The sequence below is a fragment of the Hylobates moloch genome, unplaced genomic scaffold, assembly GCF_009828535.3.
Source record: "Hylobates moloch isolate HMO894 unplaced genomic scaffold, HMol_V3 SCAFFOLD_3, whole genome shotgun sequence".
Taxonomy (NCBI): Eukaryota; Metazoa; Chordata; class Mammalia; order Primates; family Hylobatidae; genus Hylobates; species Hylobates moloch.
This window is the reverse complement of record NW_026652278.1, coordinates 84,117,258-84,140,774: the sequence shown is the minus strand read 5'-3', so window position 1 is coordinate 84,140,774 and position 23,517 is coordinate 84,117,258. Positions and strand designations below refer to the sequence as shown.

Here is a 23,517-nt window from a genome sequence, read left to right as displayed (position 1 = left end):
GTCCTGCTGCCCTTGGTCCCATCGGGCCACTCCATGGACTAATCCATTAAGATGACCACATCCCACAGGCCACTCAAGGGTATACAAGTTCACTGGGTGGATCACTAGGACATTCTTCCTCTTTCTTTCCAACAGCCATTGCAGAAGCCATAAAGAAAGCCCAAGAGTCAGGGGACAAAAAGATGAAGGAAGTCACTGAGACAGTGACCAACACAGTCACAAATGCCATCACCCATGCAGCAGAGAGTCTGGGCAAACTTGGACAGTGAATGCACCAGCTACCATGGCCCATCCTTCCTGAGTCTCAATAAAAAGCCATGAAATGTGTACGTAGAGCTCTGGACTTATTCCCATTTGGATGGAAACACTAGGCAAAGTATTTTCTTGTTCATATAAAATATTTAAATATTTATGGAGTACATTTGAGTATTTATTACATGCACAGAATGTGTGGTGATCAATCAGGGTGTTTAGGGTGCCCATCACCTTGAATATTTGATATTACTATGTGTTGGATACATTTGAAATCACCTCTTCTTGCTACTTTGTTTTTTTGTTTTTGTTTTTGTTTTTGGTTTTTTTTTTTTTTTTTTTTTTTTTTTTTTGAGACGGAGTCTTTCTCTGTCCCCCAGGCTGGAGTGCAGTGGCGCGATCTCGGCTCACCGCAACCTCCACCTCCTGGGTTCACGCCATTCTCCTGCCTCAGCCTCCCGAGTAGCTGGGAATACAGGCGCCCACCAACACGCCCGGCTAATTTTTTGTGTTTTTAGTAGAGACGGGGTTTCACCGTGTTAGCCAGGATGGTCTCGATCTCCTGACCTCGTGATCCGCCCGCCTCAGCCTCCCAAAGTGCTGGGATTACAGGCTTGAGCCACCGCGCCCGGCTTTTGTTTTTGTTTTGAGACAGAATCTTGCTCTGTCGCCCAGGCTGGAGGGCAGTGGCATGATCTCGTCTCACTGCAACCTCTGCCTCCCAGGTTCAAGCAATTCTCCTGCCTCAGCCTCCCAAGTAGGTTGGACTACCAGTGCAGGCCACCACGCCCAGCTAATTTTTTTATTTTTTATTTTTTGTATTTTTAGTAGAGACGTGGTTTCACCATGTTAGCCAGGCTGGTCTCGAACTCCTAACCTCAAGTGTTCTGCCTGCCTGGGCCTCCCAAAATGCTGGGATTATAGGCATGGGATACCACGCCTAGCCTTCTAGCTACTTCAAAATATACAATACATTCCTGCTAACTATAGTCACCCTAGGTGAAGTATTTTTCAACAGAAACACTTTGCATGTCCCCTGTGTCTCCTCTGCTGAGGTGGACACCGGCACTGGGGCCCCTGCTGCTGGTTGGATAGGTCCCCATGATGAATCAGATACTTCTCTCTCACACTAAGATCTTTCATGTCAGGAAGGGGCTCTCCTGGAAGAATAGTTAGTGTCTGTGCTACATTTCCTAAAAAACTGTTTCCCCAGAAACTATATATAGCTTTCAGGCACCTCAGTGCTTCAAGAACACTCTAAGGGAGGACTTTCATTTGTCTTGCATGTTTTGGGGATTTTTCTTGAGATGTTCTTGCAGGACTCAGAGCAGATAACAGACCAGCTTGATGAAGAATTTAGCAAGGAAGGCCCCCTCTGAGCTGCTTCCTGTTCTCCCAGAGATCAGATAAGCATTTCTGCTGGACAGTTACAGAATCTGGTCAAGGAGAGACTGAGTCACTGCTCAGTCATCCTAGAAGCCACTGTTGATTTTTTTTTCTTTTTCTTTTTTTTTTTTTAAGATGGAGTCTTGCTCTGTTGCCCAGGCAGGAGTGCAGTGGCATGGTCTCGGCTCACCGCAACCTCCGCCTCCCGGGTTCAAACAATTATCCTGGCCGGGCGCGGTGGCTCACGCTTGTAATCCCAGCACTTTGGGAGGCCGAGGCGGGCGGATCATGAGGTCAGGAAATCGAGACCACGGTGAAACCCCGTCTCTACTAAAAATACAAAAAATTAGCTGGGCGTGGTGGCGGGCGCCTGTAGTCCCAGCTACTCGGAGAGGCTGAGGCAGGAGAATGGCGTGAACCCGAGAGGCGGAGCTTGCAGTGAGCCGAGATTGCGCCACTGCACTCCAACCTGGGCGACAGAGCAAGACTCCGTCTCAAAAAAAAACAACAAACAATTATCCTGCCTCAGCCTCCTGAGTAGCTGGAACTACAGGCGCCCGCCACCACACCTGGCTAATTTTTTGTATTTTTAGTACAGACAGGGTTTCACCATGTCAGCTAGGATGGTCTCGATCTCCTGACCTCATTATCTGCCTGCCTTGGCCTCCCAAAGTGCTGGGATTACAGACGTGAGCCACCGCACCTGGCCCAGAATATTTTAGAGACTGATGTCAGGCCTAAGTGTTGATAGTGGGTAGTAGTGGGCAAGAATGCCTGGCCCTGTCTCTTCTCATGAGCAAGTCAGTATCATAGAGGTTAAGCATATCTTAAGTAGCATTTAACCTAAAAAATTTTTTTAATTAAAAAAGAGAAATAATTTGTAAAAATAATGCATCCTCTATCTTGCTGGAAGCTATTTGTTCTTAGCAGAAATGAGAAGAAAAGGTGTTTTGCTTAAAAAATAAGTGAGTTGCTCACCCTTTTTCTGGATCTCATCTAGAATTGGCCTCACAGTTTGTGAACAGCCCAGGAATAGCCAATGTCTTAGCTTTGGAATGTTTGCCACTTTCCAGCTACAGCTGAACCTTATATCCTGGTTTGGTTCCTGATGACTTTCAAATTCTCCTGATCCAAACTCAAGCCTGAAGCACGAGCACATTGTTGGTGGCAGTACAGACTGAAACACCCTCTTTGGATGGCAGTTCCTCTCACAGGACTTTATTCTCCAGGTATGCACAGGTACACACAGGTGCCCAAAGGATAACCACACAGATCTATTGTAGCATATTTATATTACTGAGAGATTAGAAACATCCTAAAATGTTAACCAAATCACTTGGATGAAAAGTTTTGCTCTGCTTATTAGGTTTGGCATACAATATGGAGGTGACACATCTATTACTTCCAGTGTATTATAGATACTTTAGCTCTAAAAATGAGACCTGTACCTAGATGGGCACCAAAAGGGAATGGTTAACAAATATTGCATATACAGGGGTATGGGGCGGCTCCGGGGCCAGGGATGGCGGCGGCCGCAGTTGCGGAGGCTCCAGGACGAACGGGTGGATCCCGGGAAGTGCTGTGAAATGGGCTGGCTCCCGAGCCAGCCGGGAGGACTCTTACTACAGCTGTTCAGAAGCACCACTGGAAGCTCAGATGTAGGCGCCCCAGCCAGAAGCAGTGAGGGGTACAGGGAAGCTACCGAGAAGCCCCTCTCGATGCCCCAGGGAGCAAGCCAACTCCTTCCAGGCTCCAGGAACACCACAAAGCAATATGAAACCTGTTCATGAGAGGAGTCAGGAATGCCTTCCACCAAAGAAACGAGACCTCCCAACGACCAGCTGCTCCACTAACCACACACCCTCTAGTGATGCCTCTGAATGGTCCCAAGGGGTTGTGGTGGCGGGGCAGAGCCAGGCAGGAGCCAGAGTCAGCCAGATGGGGTGATGGAGCTGAGGCCATCATGGGTCTGACAGTAGACCAGTATGGCATGCTGTATAAGGTGGCTGTGCCGCCTGCCACCTTCTCACCAACTGGTCTCCCATTTGTGGTGAATATGAGCCTCTTGCCCCCGGAAAAAAAAATGCATATACAGTTGATTAAATGGAATGCTCCATGGCTATTAGGAATGATGAAAACGTGCCGGGCGCATTGGCTCATGCCTGTAATCCCAGCACTTTGTTAGGCCGAGATGGGCAGATCACCTGAGGTCGGGAGTGTGAGACCAGCCTGATCAACATGGAGAAACCCCATGTCCTCTAAAAATACAAAATTAGCTGGGTGTAGTGGCTCATGCCTGTAATCCCAGCTACTCAGGAGGCTGAGGCAGGAGAGTCACTTGAACCTGGGAGGCGGATGTTGCAGTGAGCCGGAATGGTGACATTGCACTTCGGCCTCAGCAACAAGAGCAAAACTCCATCTCAAAAAAAAAAAGAATGATGAAAATGTCTGGGCATGGTGGCTCACACCTGTAATCCCAGCACTTTGAGAACCGAGATGGGAGGATTGCTTGAGTCCAGGAGTTGAAAACCAGCCTGGGCAACACAGTGAGACCTGTCTCTCCAAAAAAAAATGAAAGAAAAAATTTATTTATTTATTTATTTATTTATTTATTTATTTATTTATTTATTTATTTTTGAGCCAGGGTCTTGCCCTGTCACCCAGGCTGGAGTGCAGTGGCGTGATCTCGACTCAATTCACCCTCCACCTCCTGGGCTCAAGCGATTCTCCTGCCTCAGCCTCTCAAGTAACTGGGATTACAGGCATCTGCCAGCACACCTAGCTAATTTTTGGATTTTTAGTAGAAACGGGGTTTCACCATGTTGGCCAGGATGGTCTCCAACTCCTGACCCCAAGTGATCTGCCCGCCTCGGCCTTCCAAAGTGCTGAGATTACAGGTGTGAGCCGCCGCGCCTGGCGTGGTAACACATTTTTCTTTATGGCTGCTGCCTGCCTTTTTCCTGGCTCACTTCTTCGTGCCCCACCCAGTGTTCCCTGTGCCTCCAAATAAAGGAACTGTCGCCAAATCCTTGTCTCAGGGCGCTCCTAGGGGAACCCAAACTAGGACATTTCATGCCATTTTTATAAAGCACAAAAATAGGTGAAATTATTCTGTGCTATTAGAAGTCTGGGTGATGATTGTCCTCGGGTGAGAGGAAGGTAGAGACTAGATGGGGACAGATGGGGGTTTCAGGCGTGCTGGTAATGTTCTTGTTCCTGATCTGAGTACTGGTTAAATGACTGTGTTTTTTATTTGTCAAAATTCAGTGAGACATACAGTTATAATAGGTACAATTTTTGGTTGGATTATTATAACTCAATAAAATACTTTTAAAATTATTCGGTTAGTTTTGGCAGAATGCAGGAGTTTTTTGTTTGGTGTTTTGTTGTTTGTTTTTAGAGTAAGGATCTTGCTCTGTCACCCAGGCTGGAGTGCAGTGGTGCAATCATAGCTCACTGCAACCTCAACCCCTCCTGGGCTTAAGCAATCCTCCCGCTTTGGCTTCCGAAGTAGCTGGGATTGCAGGCAGGAGCCATCACACCTGGCCTCAGTTTTATTTATTTATTATTTTTATTTTATTTTTATGTTATTTTTTATTTTTGAGATGGAGTCTCGCTCTGTCACCCAGGCTGGAGTGCAGTGGCACAAACTCTGCTCACTGCAAGCTCCGCCTCCCAGGTTCACTCGGTTCTCCTGCCTCAGCCTCTCGAGTAGCTGGGACTACAGGCACCCGCCACCATGCCCAGCTAATTTTTTTTTTTTTTTGTATTTTTAGTAGAGATAGGGCTTCACTGTGTTAGCCAGGATGGTCTCAATCTCCTGACCTCGTGATCCGCCCACCTCGGCCACCCAAAGTGCTGGGATTACAGGCATAAGCCACCGCGCCCGGCCCTCAGTTTTATTTTTTACAGTGAAGGAATGGTAAAAATTCTTACTCATTGGCTTTTGCAATGAAAACGGAAATCATACATTTGTAGTAAGTAAAACAACACATCATTTTTATAATTATTTTTCTGATCCACATATGGCCAGAAAATAGGAAGAGACAAAGGCCAGAGGGATGAAAAGTTGGTTCCAGGTAGCAAAGGAGAGGACAAAAAAGAGAAGAGATAGGCCGGGTGTGGTGGCTCACGTCTATAATCCCAGCACTTTGAGAGGCTGAGGCAGGCCGATCACGAGGTCAAGAGATCCAGGACCAGCATGGTGAAACCCTGTCTCTACTAAAAATACAGAAATTAGCCAGGTGTAGTGGTGCATGCCTGTAGTCCCAGCTACTTGGGAGGCTGAGGCAGGAGAATTGCTTGAACCCGGGAGGCAGAGGTTGCAGTGAGCCGAGATCATGCCATTGCACTCCAGCCTGGTGACAGAGTGAGACTCCATCTCAAAAAAAAAAAAAAAAAAGAGAAAGAGAAAGAAAGAGAAGACATAGAGAGGATATGGTACACACAGACCAAGAAGGGAGAAAAGAAAGCAAGTGACAACAAAACATGAATACAGAAAGACAGACTTTTTATCTCCATGCTGTCAGAATGGATGTAAGGATTCCTCTCCAAAGCTGAAATGCATAGGCATTCATGTAATGCCCTCTTTATTCTACATTCAACAAAGAAAAATTTCTAAATCCTTGTTTTACCTTGAATAAATACAATTTCTTTTGAGAGAGCAGCAAGGTCAATCCCTGTTTACAAAGGGTAGTGCATCTCTTTTCACAGCATCACATTTCCATCTGGTGGCCTTTTAGGATATCATGGTCAAGGACTCAAGATTTACAGCTAAGGCAGGGCGGATATTTCCTGCTGGCATCTGTCTTGTTTGAGCGTTAAATCCAGGCCTCAGATGGGTGGGTCTGTACTCCTATGGCAGATTGTAAACAGAGGCCTGGAAGAAGGCATCTAAACCAACCCTGTGAATTTCATTTTAGGGTGGACTGAGCAACAACATTCACATCAAAAACAAGCATATTATCATGACATTTATTAACCTTTGTCAGCCACTCTTACTAGGTCTTCCTATACATATTAATGATTAAAAAAAAAAAACCACTAACATCCAAAGTGAATTTTTCTGGGAGATTCCAGATTGGCCTATTACGAAGTTGAATTGTTCACTGTACCGACACTGAAACATTTATTGCAATACATTACAGAACAGGTTTAAACTGCATAGGCACACGAACACACATACACCCGCCTACTCCAAACTCATGTCGGAGTACTCTATTCTTCCTAAATAAAAAACAAAAGCTTTGCTGGTATTTTTTTAAGTGTAATTTAGGGATTTAAGATGGGGCAAGAAAAATATCTGAAAGGCCCTCCCCTCCATGCTGTGCCCTTATAAATGATAGAACAGATAGAGAAATTAAATTACTGACTATACAATTGGGCTTGAAGTCATAAAGGGGAGTGCTTGGGATCACAGAAATAAACAAGGAAGTTCTTAAGAAGCCATGGGAGAAGCCAAGGCCCAGGTAACCTGAGTCTGCACCCACCTGGGAGTGCTGCTGAATCCTGAGACTCAGGTGGAGAATTGGAAACCAGAAAACTAGTGTGCACTGAAGAAGTGCCAGATGTCTGAGGAAGCCCGCTGCTATGAAAGAGAAATAACAAATAGAGCAAATGAAAAATCTTCTCTACAACCAAAGGTCAGTTAAAGCAAGTACATTTAATACCTTCAGCAAAACAAGGAAAATAAAACCAAGCAATTATGAAAAAGAACCAATAGAGATCTCAAAAATTAAAGCCCAAGTTATTGAAAGAAAAATCTCAAAAGATAGGCTGAGTAACCCCAGCAGAGACACACTGAAGTGTCCATTAGTTGAGGAGAGTCCATTAGTTGAGGAGCATTCAGCTGAGGGAGTCTTGCAGGTTAAAGCACAAAGGAAAAAAGGTGAAAAGGTTAAGAGCCAGAAAGTCTGGGTGACCGTATTCAAGCTTTCGTCTAGCAAGAATTCCAAAGGCAGAGAGAGAATGGGAGAAAGTAGTATTTAATTAATAGCTAAAAATTCCCCAAAAGTGAAGAAAGCTATGAAAATAGAGAAAAAAATGTTAAAAGCTACCAAAGCAAAAAAAAAAAAAAAAAAAAAGTTTAAATTCAAAGAAATAAGGATCGGACTTTCCTCATTAATTTCATTAGCAACACTGGATACAGACAAATGAAGCAATGTCTTCAATGAGCTTTGGAAAATAACTAATTGATGCTGAATTCTATAACCCAGCTACAGAATCACTTAAGGGCATAGTGAAACAAAGCCATTTTTTTCTTTTTTGAGACAGAGTATTGCTCTGTTGCCCAGGCTGGAGTGCAGTGGCATGATCAAGGCTCACTGCAGCCTTGACCTCCCTGGCTCAAGTGATCCTTCCATCTCAGCCCCCCAAGTAGCTGGGACTACAAGAACCTACCACCACACCTGGCTAATGTATTTTGTTTTTGCGTAGAGACGGGGTTTTCCCATGTTGCCCAGGCTGGTCTTGAACTTCTGGGCTCAAGTGATCTGACTACCTTGGCCTGCCAAAGTGCTGGAATTATAGGCTTGAGCCACCGCAACCGGCCCAAAGGCATTTTCGAACATTCAAGATTTAAGAAAGTTTACCACCAACAGATTCTGTTGAAAACAACTGCTTAAGAAGTCCTCCTGCAAGAAATGACATGAATCCAGAGGAAGAAGCAGTGTGAAAAAAGTAACACTTCTCTAAGTAATCAGCCAATGCTATTATTTAAGACTAAAGTATTGATTGCCATGGATGCTTAAAATAACAATTTAGAATTAGAATTCTGGATTATATCAACAGGAGAGTTGGGAAAAAGGAAAACAGCAAGAGGAAGTGAACATTTCTTATCTTGTTTGGGAAGAGTCTATATGTACTGTTTACCTTTAGATTGTGTTAGGAAACATTATATATGGATATAAAAAATTAAGAGTAACTATTAGAAAAATAGCAGTGAAATGTATAAATTTCAAACCAGTAGTGGAAATAAGATGAAACAAAGAAATTTCAATCAACCCAACAGAAAACAAGAATGGGGACAAAAAGAGAATCAGAGCATAATCAATAAAAAAACACAAAGATAGGCCAGGCGTGGTGGCTCATGCTTGTAATCCCAGCACTTTGGGAGGCCGAGGAGGGGGGATCACTTGAGGTCAGGAGTTCAAAGACCAGCCTGGCCATCATGGTGAAACTGTGTCTCTACTAAAAGTATAAAAATTAGCCAGGCTTGGTGGTGGGCACCTGTAATCCCAGCTACTTTGGAGGCTGAGGCAGGAGAATCACTTGAAGTCAGGAATCGGAGGTTGCAGTAAGCCAAGATCATGCCATTGTACTCCAGCCTGGGCGACAGGGTGAGGCTCTGTCTCAAAAAAAAAAAAAAAAAAAAAGACACAAAGATAATAAAGTCCAAACAAATGAGTATTCATAATAAATGGGCAATAAGAAAAAAATCAAATGAATAGCAAATAGGCAATTCATATGAAAACACTATTCAAGGAAATTAAAATTGCTAAGAAAGAAAAAATGCTCGATCTCACCATTTATCAAGGAAATAAAAATAAAAGGGCATTGAGATGCTATTTTTACTGATTAGATTGGCAAGTATTTTTAACTTTGATAAGAAATGTTAGCCAGAGTTGGGCAAATGGGTACCCTCATGTCCCACCAGAGGGAGTGCATATTAGTGCAGTCAATTTGGAGGGCATCTGACACATCTATTAAAACCAAAACATTTGCATGTGTGTGCAAGAAAGTATAGTCAAGATTATCTTAGCAGCATTGCTGGTAGCGGTGAGATATTGGCAATTATCTAAAGGTCCATCATTGGGAGAATAGCTACATGAACTATTGTATGTTCTTACCACAGAATCCTCTGCAGCAGTTAAAAACAGTAACTTAGAATCATTTCTTTTCTTCTTTCTTTCTCTCTCTTTTTTTTTTTTTTTTTTAAGACAGACTCTTGCTCTGTCTCCCAGGCTGGAGTGCAGTGGTGCAATCTCGGTTCACTGCAATCTCTGCCTGGCAGGTTCAAGCGATTCTCCTGCCTCAGCTTTCCAAGTAGCTGGGATTGCAGGTGCCCACCACCATGCCTGGCTACTTTCTGTATTTTTAGTAGAGACGGGATTTTACCATGTTGGCCAGGCTGGTCTTGAACTTCTGACCTCAGGTGATCCACCCGCCTTGGCCTCCCAAAGTGCTGGGATTACAGGTGTGAGCCCTTGCGCCCCGCCAGATTCATTTCTTATAGTACGAGTAGACTTACTGTGACTAAAAATTTTCAGAAGGAAAGGAACAGAAACATATTTTATATGTGTAAAACCACATAAGACAATACTACCGTCTTTTCACAAAGCCCTTTCCGCTTCCTGCTTGCCCTCTTTTTTCTCCTATCCTGCTTGCCACCCTCTTTTTGCCCTCCATCTACCCCAAAACTATTTTCCCCATCGTCTTTTTCCCAATCCTGTTTCCTACCTCCCTCTGGCCACCCTCTTTTCTCCTCCCACTTGCCACCCTCTTTCCCCGCTCCATCCACCCAAAAGCTTTTTACCTACTGTTTTTCTTTCTGCACCATCTTTCTTTTCTGCCCTCCGTCTTTTCACAAAACCTTCTCTCCCTCCTGCTCGCCACCCTCTTTTTCCTTCTCCCACTTGTCACCCTCCTTTCCCCCTCCAGCTACCCAAAAACATTTTCCCCCACGGTCTTTTCGGAAAACCTTGTCTCCCTTACTCACCACTCTCTTTTGACCCCTGCTGCTCACCACTCTCTTTTCCCTCTCCATCTACCCCAAAACTTTTTTTCCTCACTGTCTTTCCCCCCTCACCATCTTTTCACAAAGCCTTCTCCCTGCTCCTGCTCATCACCCTCTTTTTCCCCCCTCCCACCCCTCTCCCACATGCCACCCTTTTTTCACCCTCCATCTACCCCAAAACTATTTTTCCATCGTCGTTTTCCCAGCCCTCCTTCCCACCTCCTGCTTATCACCTTTTCTCCCTCCATCTACCCAAAACCTTTTCCCCCACCCTTTTCCCCACCGTCTTTTATGCCTCCTGCTCGCCACCCTCTTTTCCGGCTCCATCTACCCAAAAACTTTTCTCCCCACTGTCTTTTCACAAAACCTTCTCTCCCTCTTGCTCGCCCCGTTTTTCCCCCCTTTACCACTCTCTCTTTACTCCTCCCACTTGCCACCCTCCAGGGTCAGGCCCTGAGTCCTGGCACTCTGGACGCACCCCACCGTCAGCAGGGAGAGGCGCAGGGCTGGGAGGGGCCTGGAGTCTTGCCTGGGGCATCACTTTTGCAAATTTATTTTGTGCGGGCCTCGGTTTCCCTGGCAGCGATTCCAATGGAAGCCAGCTTCAAGCCTTGGAACACCGGCATTTCCCGGCCTAGTGTCACAGCGGCGTCTCTCCCACCCCCAGGACGTGCGCAGTGCTTGGCACAAGGGCAGCAGCAATGCCAGCTTCAGCAGCGCAGTATGGCCACTCAGGCCCAGGCCCCGGCCCGGGTTCGCGAGTTCGCGTTAGTGCGGCTCTGCTGGAGTAGGCGCAGAGCTTTGGGAGTTCTCCCTAGGCGCGGGTCGGGCGGGGGCGCCCAGGAGCTTCTCGGAGGCTGCAGTGGGCGGCCCATGGGGACAAGCGTCCAGTCAGCGGCATGTCAGAGCCGGTGTCACATGTGCGTGCACTAGCGGAAGGCAGCCTGAGGTCGCTCCTTGGGGCCATCTGCCTGCAGGAATGAGTCCACCGACTTGTAGCTGAGCTGCAAGGGCGTCAGGCAGCGGAAAGTGCCAGGAGAGTGGAGGATCTGCACGCAGGCCCTCTGTGAGGGCACCACCATCTCCCCAGGAGACAGCCAGGGTGGCACTCTGGCGATGAGGCTGGGGTCCCAGTACTCGCCAGGATACCACCCCCCTCCCTTGTCTCCTCAGTATCATAGTTGGGGGCCTCCTCCGTGTCTGAAACTTGCAGTCTGTCTCCTGAATGGTGAAATTGTGCATGGGGCTCTCCCTGGGCAGCTTCCTATTGGGGATGCTGCTGTTTTACCGCTTCTGGGCGGTCTTTGGCTTGTACAGCTTGGCTGCCTTCTTGTTCTGGTTGATCCCGAGCTTGCTCAACTTGAAGGACTCCAGGTGCTTCCTCATGGACCTGTGGAAGATTTCCCGATCCTGCTTCTTGTCCTCAGTTGGTGTGGCTGTAGCGATGCATGTACTCCTTCCCCGGCTTGCACAGGTACTGCTGTAGCGTGTGGTGCGTGACGGGGTCCTCCCCATTCCGAATGCTCTGCCACGCTGCTCCAGGGACTGAACGTCCAGACAGACGGCACTGATGTTCTCCCTCAGAAGGTAAGAGACAGTGGCCATCGTGGTGGACGATCATGGCGTGAAGTCCATGTTGTCGACGTTATCAGTACTTGGGGAGCTGATGAAGGCCATAGACCTTAGGCACTCTCACTTCGTGGCTTAGCTGATGGCATCCTACAGGTTTAGCTCATGGAAGACATTGAGGATCCCATATGGAGACTTCTGGGCCAGCATTCTCATGAGGACTCCACTGAGGAACTTCCTGTCAAAGTGGGACCACATCTCTCTGAGATAATTGTGCCTGATATGCCTGGATATGTCCTTGATGGCCAAGAGCATGTGGTTGAAAGCATGGTGGTGCAGCTTCTCATGGAGCTTGGGCTCCCGGTGCTCACTCCTCTTCACCTTCAGCCACTGCACCAGGGGCTTGATGGTCAGGCCCTGGAAAATGACTGTGAAGAAGATGATGACGGTGGTGCTGACAAACAGGTTCTTCTCCTTGACCTTGTTTCTGTCCAGAAGCACGACCAGGATGAAGGCCATGGCCCCATGCAGGCCTCTATAGGACATGACCACCTGGTCTATGATCTCCAGCTGCATCATTCAACAGCAGTCCAGGAGTCAGGACTGGATGACACCATGGCTCGGTACATGAAGGTGAAGGCCAGTGCAGGAGGATGAAGGCCATGTTCCATGTCCAGATGAGCAGGTTCATGGCCGAGATGCTCAGGGATATGAAGATGGTATTGGCACCACTGGCCAGCATCTTCATGGTGTAGTGCACGGTGGTGGCCGACAGCTCCGAGATGTTGGCCTTCATGTACTTATGACAGCAGATGCCATAGAAGATGATGACCAGGATGGCGGACAGCAACAGCTTCTCAAACGTCCTACGGACGGGTAGGAGATGAAGAACACAAAACCAGGCTCGATGATGTGCACATGCTTGGTGAAGTGGGTCACCAGTGACAGCAGGAAGGCAAACACCACCGCACAGGCATGCCCCCCAGGCTCACCACAAAGAAGGACACTACACCTTTCACACGGTCCACGCTGGTCACGTTGTCATCACCCAATGTCACAAAAGATTGAAACACATTGTACAGAGTCATTCAGTAGCAACTCCCTGAAGATGATGATGAACAGGACCTCATTGACATGAACCTCCTCAAACACAACCAGGATGGCTGCTAGGTCCACAGTGGTGATCAGGCTGCCGAACAGGAGGAAGTCCAGCAGCCTTATCTGCAGGTTGCCCATGAGCCTGCTAAGAGAGATGCCATAGAGGAACAGGATGGTGGTGGCTGCATTGCACACAGTGCTGATGACCTGGTACAGCAGGATGGTGCCCAGGTTGCCAAAGAAGAGCCGGTTGGGCATAAAGTAGCCAGCATCTGCATGATGGGGGACGTCAGCATGAAGGACGCTATGTGGTCGGCCACCCAGATGATGCTGCCCAGCACCAGGCCCAGGACAATGAGCAGGGCGCTCTCAGGGACCATGGTGGTGCCTTGTGGGACAGGTAGAACCAATCGTGTCCAGGCTGACCACAAGGATGCAGATCGCAATCATGTACTGGTCCTGGACATTGGCCCATTCAAAGGCGGCCACGTGGGAGCCCTGGCTCACACCATGCACACTACTGTGCTCCTCGTCGACACCCGCTCACCTATAGCAGCCACCCAGCACCAGAGCCACTGCCATCAGCAGCCCCTGGCAGCAACATCAGTGCTGCATCTCCATGCCAGCCTGGGACACGCATGTTGTGGGGAGTCCCAGCTGTGCTCAACTGATGCACCGTGCTGGGGCTGCTGAATGCACAACCCAGCAAGGAGCCCAGCGGCCTTTGGGGCCGTTGCTGATGGCGGTCCCCTTGCTTTGTTTTTTAATCACACATCACTTTTTTAAGTACACACGCATAAAATATCATTGAAATAAGATATTCTTAGAACTTTTTTTAGTTCAAAGTTCATCTTCTGTAACACTTTTGACTTAAAATCATCAGTGCCCTCATTTTTCCACACATTGTTTTCTGTTCCATCAAGAGAAAGGGACAACAAACTATCACCCGTGAGCCAAATGTGGTCCTTCCCTTGTTTTTGCAAATAAAGTTTTGTTGGAACACAGTTACAACCCTATGACTGCTTTCAGGCCCTGATGACAGAGTTAAGTGGTTGCAGCTGAGCCTGTATAGCTTACAAACCAAAAATATTCCCTACCTGGCCCTTTGCATAAAACATTTGGTGGACCCTGATTGAGGAGCACAGGAAGTGAAGCATTTCTTGCAAGCGTGTCCACTCATCCTGGGGATATTTTGTTTTGTTTTTTTGAGATGGGGTCTCATTGTTGCTCAAGCTAGAATGCAATGGCACAATCCTAGCTTTCTTCAGCCTGGAACTGCTAGACTCAAACGATCCTCCCACCTCAGCATCCTGGGTAGCTGGGACTACAGACACAGGTAACCATGTCCAGGTAATTTTTAAGGTTTTTTTTTTTTTTTTGTAAAGATAGGGGTCTCACCATGTTGTCCAGGCTGGTATCGAACTCCTGGGCTTCAGTAATCCTCCTGCCTTGGCCTCCAAAAGCTGTGGGATTACAGTTGTGAGCCACTGTGCCCAGCCTGGGATGGTTTTTAAGTCCCATTTTTAAGTCCTGTTTTAAGTTTTTAAGTACTTGTACTTGGTTGTTGCTTTGCAAGAAAACCTGGATTGCGGACCTCCCTGCAGGGATGAATACGTGTCTGTCTCACCAGCATCACACAGGCATTCTGCTGCTTTGTTCCCAGCCTTCTTGTGTGCACACTAGCTTTTCAATTCAAAGCTGAATCACAGTCGAAGCTTTCTGAAGACATTTAAAATAGCACCTATACTCCACATGTGAAATAACCATGCCCAAATCTTAATTGATGTGACAACGCTATGAACCGCTGTGGCTGAGTCTGTATAAGACCAGGCAGGACAGTCATGTCACAGTTGTGATTACAAGACCCACCTAAATTTCAGGTACATGAAAATGTGAAAAATCAAGATGTGTGTCTTTATATTGATGAAATACTACAATGCTCCTCCCTTAGGTTATTATAAGCATGTGTGGTTAAATCAAGACAGTGCATGCAAACGCTGAGCCATGTTCAGGACACACTTGGCATTCCGTAAATGTTGTTGAGATGAATTTAGTGGAGGGATGGTGACATTGCCCTCCTGACAAACCCACTTGAGATAAAGCAGGAGAGAAGTCTTATAGGCAAATCCCATGGAGAAAAGGCCCGCCTGCTGGGAGCCAGGTGTGTGGGAGTTGGGGGGAGGAGGTTTCTGGGTATTGTCTGTGGGATGGGCCCTAGAGCTCAGCTGTCATCTCTTTTTGTTTTTGTTTTTGTTTTTTTTTTTTTTTTTTTGATGGAGTTTCATTCTTTGTTGCCTTGGCTAGAGGGCAGTGGTGCGATCTCAGCTCACTGCAACCTCCGCCTCCCAGGTTCAAGGGATTCTCCTGTCTCAGACTCCCAAGTAGCTGGGACTACAGGTGACTGACACCACGCCCGACTAATTTTTGTATTTTTAGTGCAGACAGGGTTTCACCATGTTGGCCAGGCTGGTCTTGAACTCCTGACCTCAGGTGATCTGCCCACCTCGGCCTCCCAGCGTTGGGATTACAGGTTTTTGTCTTTTAAACTTTGCCAAGATAAATGCCTCTGTTTGAAAAGGATGATTTTCAAGAGGGCCAGAACCTCCTTCCTGGTTCTAAAGGAAGCTTGGGCCAGGGCCCCTTGAGCTTAGGGGAAGGCATGAGTGTGAAAGTGATGGCAGCAGGTGGTTTTCATAGCTGGATGATGTAGAACGCATTGTGGAAGGGTGGCTGCAAGTGGCTTTGCTTAGCATGGCCATCTGGAAGGAAGCTTAGGGTCTTCCAAGTGGCCAGGGCCTTGAGGGGATTATCCTAGCCTCTTGGTTCCAGTTATGTATGTGTTCTTGAGTCAAACGGGCCAGGGTCTATATCCACCGTGACTCTAGCATTATGGCCAAGCCTGAGTCCTCCTCTGTCTGCAGAGGGATGACACAGAGGCCATGCCAGGGATTTCTGTCCCCACATCACACAGCTGATGTCATGACCTTGAAGTGAACAGTAAGCCAGCTGATGAAGGGGTCTGTGGGGAACTTGGACTATGAAAAGAGGTAGGGCACTGGGTCTGCCACGTATCCCCCTGGGTCCCTTCATTCCCGTTGGCACAGGGAAGTTCCTCTCCTGGGGAGGAGAGGCTTGCACCCTGCCCCTGCCTCTGCCCACTACTCTGCCTGGTTGTTATGGCCACTTGGCTCAGTCTCCCTTGCAGCTGTGGCCTCATGGGAAACTCAAAGGCTCAGGAGGATCCAGAAACCAAGACTCTTGGGACATGGAATTTGGCAATGCCCTGGTCAAAACCATCCAGAGGGAGAAATCTTTACAAAGATCTCCTAAGACTGCAAATGGCAAAATGTTTCCCAGTCTCCAGCATCCCTTTCCCAGCACTCAAGGGAAGACAAGAGGTGTTAGTGAGTATCTGATCCAGGGCTGCATCTCCTGTGAAATCTTGTGATTTATAAGATCCAGCAAAGGCTTTAGTCATGCTAGAAAGAAACTCTGGAACAGGGGATTCCCTGCTGCAATGCCTGTATTCCAGCACAATTAGGAAAGACTTCAGGAGGAACAAAGGAAGCCATGGTGCAAAGGTGTGGCCAACTCAAATATTTCAGCTTGAGGAGACTTGGCTGCTGTTGGGAATGAGAAGCAATGGTGTTGGCTGCTCCAAGTCCACATGTAATCATTCTATATATATATATATTTACATTTTTTTGCTTTTTAAAAGAAACTTTTTAAGATTTTTTTTTTTTTTTGGAGACATAATCTCACTCTGTCACCCAGGCTGGAGTGCAGTGGCGTGATTTTGGCTCACTGTAAGCTGCTCCACCCCGACTGTGCCTCCCAAGGTGCTTGGATTACAGGTGTGCGCCACTGCACCCAGCTGAAACAAATTTTAACCTAAAGCTATACAGAACTCAGGTACTGTCAGCATGCTCTTATGGCCATCAGCCTATCCCTTCTCCCCTGTAATATTATGCTGAAGCAACATGCAGACATTATATCATTTCATCTGTAAATATTTTAATGTGTATCTCTAAAAAAAGGGACTCTTCAAGAAACATAACCAGAACACTGTTATTGTGTTCTGTTTAATATGAAGCCTCAGGGTGGTTAACATCAGGCCTTGGAACGATGAATAGTGTTCTCTAAGCTGGTCACTTCCTTTGCAGGGTTTACCCTCTGTGCTCAGTGCTGGTCACTGGGTGGGACAGTCGGTCCTAGGCTGAGCACAATAATTCAGCTCCAGTCAGACCCTGCTGTTTATCTCAATCTCTCTCTCACTTTTGAGACAGGGTCTTGCTCTGTCACCTAGACTGGAGTGCAACGGTGTGATTCCTGTTCACTGCAACCTCTGCCTCCCAGGCTTAAGCAATTCTCCCACCTCAGCCACACCACCACACACAAGCTAATTTTTTTTTTTTTTCTGAGACAGAGTCTCGCTCTGTCGCCCAGGCTGGAGTGCAGTGGCGTGATCTCGGCTCACTGCAAGCTCCGCCTCCCGGGTTCACGCCATTCTCCTGCCTCAGCCTCTCTGAGTAGCTGGGACTACAGGCGCCCGCCACCACGCCCGGCTAATTTTTTGTATTTTTAGTAGAGACGGGGTTTCACCGTGGTCTCATCTCCTGACCTCGTGATCCGCCTGCCTCGGCCTCCCAAAGTGCTGGGATTACAAGCGTGAGCCACCGCACCCAGCCACACAGCTAATTTTTGTATATTTTGTAGAGACAGGGTTTCACTATGTTACCCAGGCTGGTGTCTGTGTCTCTCTCTAACATTTTATTTTTATTTATTTTTAATTTTTATTTTTTACAGAGATGAGGTCTTGCTTTGTTGCCAAGGCTGGTCTTGAACTCCTAGCTTCCAGTGATCCTCCCACCTTGACCTCCTAGACTCAAGAGTTTCTAATCGGGAGACACTCATGGAAGAACAGGGTAGGCCTCCTGGGGATGCTGTGGGACTGGAGCCTTGCCTCAGCCTCTTTATTTTAAACCTTGGTCTAAAGTCTTCTATGACCTCCCGGCTGAGTTCATATTACACAAGCCCCAAATCCCTTTATAGCATTTAGAAAACTGTAGTCACAGAATTCTGTGCCTAGCTGTATACCTACCGTCTTGCCCTTGAGAACTAAGTGCCTTGAAGGCAAGGGTCCTGTCTTGCTCAAATCTTATCCCCAATACCTGCCACAGCTTGTAGCACATACTAGGTGCTCAGATCAACTTTGTGAAATGAAGCAGAGAAGACAGGGCACCTGGGTTCATTCCCCAGATTTTTTTTTTTTTTTTTTTTGAGACTGAGTTTCACTCTGTTGCCCAGGCTGGAGTGCAGTGGCGTGATCTCTGCTCACTGCAAGCTCCACCTCCTGGGTTCACGCCATTCTCCTGCCTCAGCCTCCTGAGTAGCTGAGACTACAGGCACCCGCCACCACTCCTGGCTAATCTTTTTCTATTTTTAGTAGAGATGGGGTTTCACTGTGTTAGCCAGGGTGGTCTCAATCTCCTTACCTCGTGATCCACCTGTCTTGGCCTCCCAAAGTGCTGGGATTACAGGCATGAGCCATCGTGCCTGGCCCATTCACCAGATATTTACTGAGCACCCACCCTGTGCCAGCCACTGTGCTAGAATCAAGGAAGACAGCAGTTGTAGAAAAGGAGAGGAAAATCCTTATCGTCTCAGAGCTTACATTCTGCTGAAAGACAACGGATGGGCAAAGAGATGGATGAATATATGCTATGGGACCAAGCCTTTGCTCCACCCTCACCTTGCTGGATGACCTGGGGTATTTCACTCCACCTCAGTGAGTCACAGTTTTCCATTTCTGTCAAATAAGGAAGTAGGGCAAGACAGTCTCCTCAGAATTCAAGACATTCCCAGAGGGTCTGCAGGGCTTTCTCAAACCTTGAATTGTCTTCCATCCAATGTCAATGCTTTAAGCATACTGAGGTCCCTGTTTGTTCCTTGGACTTAATTAAGCCCAAGGTTGTGTGGGCAGGAAACTCAATGCTCATGTTTCAGGTAAAGCACTGGATCCAATGATTGCCAAGTCCCACCCCAGCTCAGATCAGCTAATCGGGGACCCCATGCTTCTGCATTATCTTTTTTCTGTTTGTAAAACAGGCACATCCTAGTGCTGCAATATTGAGTTCCAGCTGATTCAGCCCTTCCAAGGTCATTGCCCAGGGTATGTATGGGGCATCCCTAGCCCTGGGCTGTGAACCCTTGTCTATCCTTGTTACTCTCACCAGAACCTAAGGCTCAATGGAAGATAAATGGCAGGGGTCAGAAATGGGGGTTTGTGTGTGGGGAAGAGAGATGCCCAGGGGCTCCAGCATCACTTGGAGGACAAGAAATCCATGGAGATAAGTGGGGGGTCTTTGTCTGGGCTGGTGCAAGAGCACTTCTTGTTTTCACAGACAGCCCTCATTCCTGCACAGCCATGATCCTCATTCCTTAGCTGGGTATCCCAATGTTAGAAAGAAAAGATCACCAATGAGTTGGGTATCGGGGTTCTGGGGTCAGGTTGGACTTGCCTCCAATCTCAGCCCTACTATGTGGAGCAGTGGAACCCTCATATGCTGCTGGTGGGGCACCCAATTTACAGAGATAAGTTTGGCAGTTTCTTGTATAACTTACCCTTATCATGTGACCCAGCAACTCCACTCCTAGGGATCTACTCAAGAGAAATGGAAACATATTCTCACACAAAAACTTATACACACATTTTCATAACAACATTATTCATAATAGCTGAAGACTGGAAACAACCCAGATGTGCACCAGCTGAAGAATGGATATGTAGACGTTTGTGGTCCATCCATGCAACAGAACTTTATTTGTCAATAGACAGGGATGAAGCCACAATGGACATTACAACATGGATGAACCTCAGAAGCATTACATTATGTGAAAGAAGCCAACCACAAAAGGCCACAGAGGATATGATTTCACTAAGAGGGAATGTGCAGAAAAAGGCACATCTGTAGAGTCAGAAAGCAGATTGGTAGTTCCCTAGGGCTGGGGGTGGGAATGGAAGATTGACTGAAAACAGGCAAGAGAAATGTTTTCAGGGTAATAGAAATGTTCTAAAACTGGCTTGTGATAATGGTTGCCCAAATCTGTAGATTTACTGATCTAACTGCATATTTATCGTGAGTAAATTTTATGGTGCATAAATTATACCTCAGTAAAGCTGCCGAAATATGCAAAATAAAACCCAAAACTCACCCCTTGATTCTTCCTAGCTGTGCAGGCTGAGACAATCAACTCCAGTTCTCTGAGCCTCAGTTTATTTATGTGTAAGATGGGCATGTAGTAATGGAACCTTGCAATGAGCATGCCAGGAGGATTCATATAACAGAAAATACATTAAAAGACTTTTGCTGGGAACACGGCACCTGCACAGGGCCCTCAATTATGTAGGCTGTTGGTGTCATTTCCATGGAACCAAAGAGACTATAGCCACAGATCTCCTCCTTGCTAACAGCTGGTGGGGCTGGTATTGGCTTTCTTCACTGAGCATTTCCAGTGCTCGGCATTCACTGTGCACTTTAAACATTCTCTAAGCATCATGGACAAGTGAACAAAACAGAGCCCCTCTACAGGTGTCCAGCACCCTTTGGGGAATCAGAGGAGAAAACAGGCGTTTGCAAACCTGTGTGATGGGCACATGGGGATGTAGGAGCCCAGGGAGAAACAAACTGGCTAAAATGGGCATGGGAGGGTCTCCTCAGAGGCGGCTACACTTGTGTCCTTGCATGAACCCTGCTGAGCCCGATTCTGGAACAGATCAGGACAGGAAGAGCTTTCAAAGAGTTTCTGTTTCAATATTATTTTCATTGCTAGGAAACAGGCTGAGAAAGGAGTAGGAACTGGCTAACGGTCTGTGATGGAAGTGGGATTTGAATGCTGTCTAACCTTGAAACCTGTGTTAGTATGAATCCTCCCAGAAGCAGGCACCAAGTTAGGATGAGATCAGCAGAGATTTATTGGGGGATGCACCTATGCAGGTTAAGGGAGGGGCCAGGAGTGATCAGGGAGAATCTTCAGACCACCATGTGAGAGGGGAGAAGGGGAAGGAAGGAAGGTAGGGCAGGAGGAGTCTGAGACACAATGCAGCTCTAGGAACGTTTGGCCAGATCAGTTGGGAGTCTCTGGTGGACTGTTGAGTGTTAGAGGATTCCCTTGTCCTGCAGGAACAGGTGGCACTAGTACCCTGGCCTGCTCAGTTCTGGCTGGGAGCAGCCTATAGGAAGTGTGGCCTCGGTGCCCAGGCTGGAGTGCAGTGGTGCAATCATGGCTTACCGTAGCCTTGACCTCCTGGGCTCAATTGATCCTTCCACCTCAGCATCCCATGTAGCTGGGACAACAGGCATGTGTAACCATGCCCAGCTAATTTTTTAATTTCTTATAGAAGGTCTTGTTGTGTTACCCAGGCTGGACTCAAACTCCCGGGCTCAAGCAATCCACCCGCCTCGGCATCCCAAAGTTCTGGGATTACAGATGTGAGCCACTGGGCCTGACCGCTTGCTTGTATTTCTATTGGATAGTGCTGGTCTGACACAGCCTCAGCACTGTTGACATTTGGGGCTGAATCATTCTTTGTGTTGAGGGTGGTCTTGTGTATTCTACAGTGTTCAGAAGCCTCCCTGGCCTCCAGCTACTAGATGTCAGTAGCACCTAGTTAATCCTCAAGGCATGGCAACCCAAAGTTTCTCCAGACATCGACAGAATCACCCCACTTGAGAACACAGCACATGTTGTGTAGCCACAAGAGCCTATGGCTTACCACATGCCAAGCACTGGTATTAAGGACAGGGTGTTAGAGATACAAACAGGGAACGAAAAGTCCTGCCTATGTGGCACTTACTTTAGTGGGAAGTAGAGACAATGAATAAGTAAATATACATTGTCCCTGGCAACACATGCCATGGTAAACAGTGAAACAGGAAAGGGGACCAGGAGCACAGGGTGGTATCTGCTAGCAGGCTTCCTGTTGTGTGTATTTCATCAGGGAGGCCTCACAGAGAATCGAAGAGTGAGGAAACAACCTGGATTCTGAGAACAGTGTTCGAAAAAGTGGCAGGGGCCAGTGCAAAGACCCAGTGGTGCACATCACTGAAAACAAGGAAGGAGATCTCTATGTAATGACATGAAAAGACTATTAATCAGTGAAACGTTTGTAAATGGGGGCCTCGAACTTAAACTAGGACAAATGATACACATCTTTCTGGTGAGGTGGGTAAACCTCTTTAAAAATAGCTTTATTGAGGGCCAGGTGAAGTGGCTCACATCTGTAATCCCAGCACTTTGGGAAGCTGAGGTATTTGAATCACCTGAGGTCAGCAGTTAGAGACTAGCCTGGCTAACACGGCAAAACCCTGTCTCTACCAAAAAATACAAAAATTAGCCGGGCATGGTGATGCATGCCTGTAGTCCCAGCTACTTGGGAGGCTGAGGTAGGAGAATCGCTTGAGTCCAGAAGGCAGAGGTTGCAATGAGCTGACATCACGCCACGGCACTCCAACCTAAGTAACAGAGCAAGACTCCATCTCAAAAAAAGAAAGAAAAAAGCTTTATTGAAATATAATTCACATGCCATAAAAGTCACTCATTTAAAGTCTAAAATTCAATGGTTTTTATTACGTACACAGAGTTGTGCAAACATTACCACATTTGCTTTAGAAAATTTTCATCACCTCTAAAAGGAACCCCATACTCTGTAACCATCACTCTCAAATTCCCCCAGTTCCCCATTCAACCCTAGGCAACCACTAATCTACTTTCTATCTTCAAATTGGTCTATTACATTTCACATAAATAGAATCATACATGATTTTTTGTGACTGGCTTCTTTCACTTAGCAAAATGTTTTCAAAGTTCATCATGTTCTAGGATATATCAGTACTTCACTCTTTTTATTGCTGAATAATAGTCCCTTGTAGCAGTATATCTCATGTTGTTTATCCACCCATCAGTTGATGAGCATTTCAGTTGTTTCCAATTTTGGGCTGTTACGTATAATGCTAAGAATAATATTCAACTGCAAGTTTTTGTGTAAACATATGTTTTCCTTTCTCTTTGAAGTAGCTTTGCTGGGTTATGTGGTAACTTATGTTTAGCAAATTGTGGCACTACCAAACTCTTTTCTAAATGGTATGGATCATTTTACAGTCCCATGAACAATGAATGAGGGTGCCAATTTCTCCACACCCTTGCCAATACTTCTTTCTGTCTTTTTGATTAAAGCTATCCTAGTGGGTGTCAAGTAGTATCTCATTGTGGTTGTGATTTCCATTTCTTTAAAAACTAATGATATTGTGCATCTTTTTAATGTGATTATTGGCCATTTTCATACATTCTTTGGAGAAATGCCTATTCACATATTCTGTCTATTTTTAAAAGTGTTGCCTAGGCTAGAGTACAATGGCGCAATCTCGGCTCACCGCAACTTCCGCCTACTGGGTTCAAGTGATTCTCCTGCCTCAGTC

The 23,517-nt window shown here is 46.7% G+C and overlaps 1 pseudogene; it reads right to left on the bottom strand.

Moving 5' to 3' along the window:
• Window positions 1-11,301: 11,301 nt before the first annotated feature.
• The window catches only part of LOC116480841 (sodium/hydrogen exchanger 3-like), a 45,969-nt pseudogene continuing 33,753 nt past the window's right edge, over window positions 11,302-23,517 (bottom strand).